This window comes from Lissotriton vulgaris, chromosome 6 (assembly GCF_964263255.1).
Source record: "Lissotriton vulgaris chromosome 6, aLisVul1.2, whole genome shotgun sequence".
Taxonomy (NCBI): Eukaryota; Metazoa; Chordata; class Amphibia; order Caudata; family Salamandridae; genus Lissotriton; species Lissotriton vulgaris.
This window is the reverse complement of record NC_141694.1, coordinates 1,050,383,878-1,050,388,800: the sequence shown is the minus strand read 5'-3', so window position 1 is coordinate 1,050,388,800 and position 4,923 is coordinate 1,050,383,878.

Sequence of the window (4,923 nt, the reverse complement as noted above, 5' to 3'; positions counted from 1 at the left end):
TAGAAAGCAGGACTGCGGTCTGTGGAATCGCTGGGGCTTCTCACAACAACCAAAGGGTAGGATGTAGGAGGCGCACGGGAGACGCGTGCAGTGTCTAAGCACAGCCGCAGGTTACCATGGACTTTCTATGGGAAACAAACAAGTTACAATTTTAAAGATAAAGGGTGCAAGGAGGTGAACTGCGATGGAACCCTTGTAGACTTGGACACTTGGAGAGTCAATACCCGCAGGAGCACCGGAGTACTCGTGTTACCTCACCCAGGGAAGCCGGGTGCATAGGTGTCTTTTCGTTGGTAACAAGGACCCCCTGGTACGGATCAGTATCCTGGGACAGGGTAAACAATATATGAAAAATAACACTCCCAGGCGTACACTGCAGAGGTTACACAATAGATTTAACAAACAAACTAGTTCGGTTTAGGAAAAATACATTTTTTAATTTGATTAAAAGAAGATATTAAAATTCAGTGCATTGGTCAAAATTGATAAAATAACAATACAGTGATACATATGTATTCATAAAGCAGATTAAAAAGAGGTTAGATGGCATCCGGTCGACGCGTTTCGTGATGCCTTCATCAGGACTTTTACCATCAAAATTCTGTAAAAAAGATCATGACATGATGCTAATGTTATTGAATTCCTATCGTGACAGTTTACAACCGAACTAGTTACATGTTTGTTCTACCATTCTATTGGTAAGAATCAAGTATTCTTTTTACATTCTTGATATACCGCTTTAATAAAACATCTCAAAAACCTATGCGTCTACATTGATCTAAACAACCAGAAATGATGTGATTTATGTTCGTAAGTCTAGCAAGGACATCCTGACATAAAAGTTTTATCATAATCATAGAGTGTAGCAAACTTGATTCTACTAAAAATATTTTAAAAACATTAGTACCATTGCGAACAGTCATTTTTTGTATATAATAAAATCTAAAGAAATAAATCAAGTGATGTTATTGATGGTCATCCTAAGTTATGACATATGCCAATCTTATGATTAATTGGTACATTTTACATACAACATATTTCACTGTTATGATAGGTTTGCTTACATATGATGTTAAATCTACTGTGTAACCTCTGCAGTGTACGCCTGGGAGTGTTATTTTTCATATATAGGTGTCTTTTCGTGTCAGGTTTCGTCATTGATTCCAATGGAGAGCTGCGAAGAAGTGCTGCAGGCGACCAAAGGAAAAGGGTCCGGGTGGATCCAAGGGTGGATCGGAGATGTGAAGAACCTGACAGCAGAGGAGACAGAGTCTGGGCCACTAGCCAGTGATGAGGGCGGCGATAGAAAGATGCCACCGGATGTCGGGTGATTTCAGATAAAAAGGTGAAGTTTGTCTCTTCAGCCGCGAGGCCCAGGAGGCCCAGGAGGCGTCGACGATTACCAGGAGCTGGATTCGAGCTGCCCACGAAGGATCTAGTTGACTGCGGTGTCGGTATCCTGATTGGACCCAACAAGCCTTGGCAAACGCAACCCACGCAGGATGTCGAGATTGGCTTCGGTGCAGACCAGCAAGGTCTGTGGAACTTCTCCTTTGCAGGGAAGTTGGAGCAAGCCTGGAGCAACCAGGAAAGCAAGTTAAATCAAAGGTTGGTCTTCTTGGAGGCTCACTAGCCAATGGACTAGGAACCACGAAGACGCGTCAAGCGGAAATGCACAAAGCCGGCCCATGGGACAGTCGTGGAGTGAGGGCCTCTGAACTTTGGTGTAAAAAGTGCTCGGGGCTTGGGCTTCAGGCACCCCAATGCACAACTTTGGGATACCTCAGGAAGTCGATACAGGTAGCAAAAGGCAGGATGTCCAGGAGTACCAGTCCCACGTCTCTCGTGTCCACCACGGGTCAGAGCTTTGATGTGAGTGAAGGTCGGGGTCAGAGATGTCTGAAAGTCTGTGTCCTTCATCGCAGATTCTTCAGGGCGGGAGCCTCGAAAATGCAGACCGATAAAGATGCTGTTGGTGCCTGTCCCTCCTTGACCACAAGGGAGATTTCTTCCGTCTTCCAGTCGAAATGGAATGTCGAAGGTCCAGGATATATGTTGCAGAGTTTCGTCCAGAGTAATCTAAAGTCCTAGGGACTGGGGTTCTATACTTATAGTAAGTTTAGGGGTTGGACTAACTCTAAGATCCCTCCTGTGGGTGGACCTGGGGTGAGGGTGGTTACACCCCTTCCTCTTTGTCCAGTTTCACGCCAGAGCTGGGGCTGAGTGACTCAGCAATCGGTTTGAACTGGGAAATGCATGGAGCACCTTGTGTTCCCCAGGCAGTGTCTGGAAAGCATTCACTGAATGCAGCCCTCCTTGCCCCAATACACTAAGAGCCTGTCTGAGGAGGTGCCAGCACCTCCTTGGACAGGAAACCTATTGTCCAGGCCTCCCCTGCTGGAGTTTCGTCCAGCAGCAGGAGGGCAGACGAGAGTCTGTGGCAGCAGCATCCATTTTGTAATAATAATTAATAATAATTAATTACCCTGTCATAATTTCTATACATTAATAAGGATCATGCATATAATGAGAGGCAGAGTCCGTGGTGTCCGATTCAGAAGGGCTTTATTCAGTAGCTCGAGCTAAAGGAGAATCGGGTTCCATCTCCACTAGGGATCAGGAAGGATCGTCATCTGGATCTTTATTCACAGAACACATTATATATAGTTAAAACATACATTGACTTGGATAGAGAAGGCGGAGCGCTCCAGGCGGAGCAAGTGGAAGAGAGAGATAAGAGCACATGGGCGTGAAAGAGGTGTGCAAGAAGGCGTACACATGGGTGTTCACTTTGATAAGTCATAGGTGTGTCATAAGTGGGTGGATGCATAGAGGGGGTCTGCATGGTCAGCAGGAACCTTTACCCTACTTGTGCGCGCAAACTGGTCATGACGTGGAATTGACGTGTTACTGGGGGAAGCTGGGGGGAGCTGACTTTAGTGCTAGTAGAAGAGTCTGGGATGTCAGAACGACCTGCACCTCTGGCATTATCTGATATCTTGTGTTTTGGAGGATGTATTATCTGACTTAAAGGTCGCTAGAGCAAAGGCTGCAGAGGCTGCTCATCACTAAATGCTAGTGTGTGCCTATATTTCTTCGTGCATTGCGTGGGGCCATGGGCCTTCTATGGATTCGGGTTCTGTAAATCACTTGAATGGCGACAGAAAGGCTAGGCCCTATCTTCTGCTGGCGGAAATATGTTTACCCCTTTCGTTAGACAGGAATGTGTTTCTGTGGAGCAGAGCAGATAACTGTAGGCAAAATACTGTCTTGGCAGGCCAGGCTGGGCACCTCTCGGCTGAGCAGGAAGTATGTGAGAGGTCAGGGATACATAGCTGAACTGCAGCTTTCAGAGTGTCAAGAGGCTTGGAGCCTGAATTCGGGGCCTGGCTCGACTGAGCCACGAAAACGATTTCATCTCGACATTAAAACGTGTACCATGTAAATGCATTGGCAACATACGCCTCAGTGCAGAATTAACGTTTCATTCATGGAGGGCCTGATGACTGACATGCTAACATTGGACGGAAATGCAGAGGCATTACTATTACAGGCATGAGAAGGGAAATGCGTGATGACATGGACATACATCGGGTATATATACAGTCATAGGGTGCATGTAGGGGGCATACTGGCCACGTAAAATTTCTATTTCCTCATTCCCTCCTTGTCCCCTACTGTGCCCTTTAGGACACATCTATATTCATGATACCATATATCTGATCATACAGCATCATTTGCTCGTCTCTTTTCTTTTGTACACGTGAACGCGGACGGGGAATACAGGCAGTGGCACACAAGCCGCAAATCGCTGGGCCACATTGTAGAAGAGACAGCAACTGAATAGAACTAGCAGTATCAGTCCTAGGAACGACAATACCTTCCATCCCCATGCTGATATTACACTCCAGAGCCAACCGGACCAAGTCCATGTGCCTGGATTTTGATGTATCTCGTGAGCTATCTTATGGAGTCTCGTTATTGCTGCGTATACAGATGGCGCGTTATTTGGAATAAACACACAACAACTGGAGCCGATCACTCTACAAGCCCCGCCCCTATCTGCCAGGATGACGTCAAGAACAAGGCGATTCTGAAGAACAACAAGTCTCATCGCAGACTGCTCCTCTGTCAAGTTCGCTAGAGCAGAAGTAGTCTCATTCACTACTGCTTCAAGAGTTCTTGTTAACCTACGTATTAATTTACTGTTTTGGATGGGACCTATGAAGAAAAAGAATCCTCTATTGAAATCTGTATATTGCTCTAAAGCTGTCTCAGTCTGATCGACAACTGGGGAATCGGTCTCCCTTGTATTTCTAACATGTACTAGTCGGGAATCTCGATGATAATGGGATGGGGCTAGAAAAACAGGTGGCAGTAGGAACGCAATATAACACGTCCCACCCCAATCTAAGGGCAGACGCACATAGGCTGTCTGACCACAAATAAAATAGGAATGACGGGAAGCTTTGAAAGTAGACTTTCCTTTATCATTGAACTCGACCACAGTATTACAATCACTGTGTCCTAAATGCACTGAGCCTTTCTTTCTAACGCATAATTCACCTTTTACTGGTAAGACTGTTATGAATGGTGAACCTGTATTTTTCTCGGACTGGACATTCAGAATCATAAAGTTAAGGGAAACATTTCCTTGGTCGTACACTTCATTTTCTAGATCTGTTCCTTTTCTCTGGGGAAGACCATCTTTGTCTGGAAAACATGACTCATTCATTACTATATTCAAATCTCCCCAAATCTCTTCACTCTGGGAATCTGTGAACTTTCTGTCTTGTGATTACATTATAGCAAACCATGCTCCGCACAAACCATTGTGCGAGAACGGGAAAGGAAAGAGGGGCAAAACTCCCTTCGTTTTCTGATAAGGTGGGAGTCGGCCACATACCCAACAATTTGTTACAT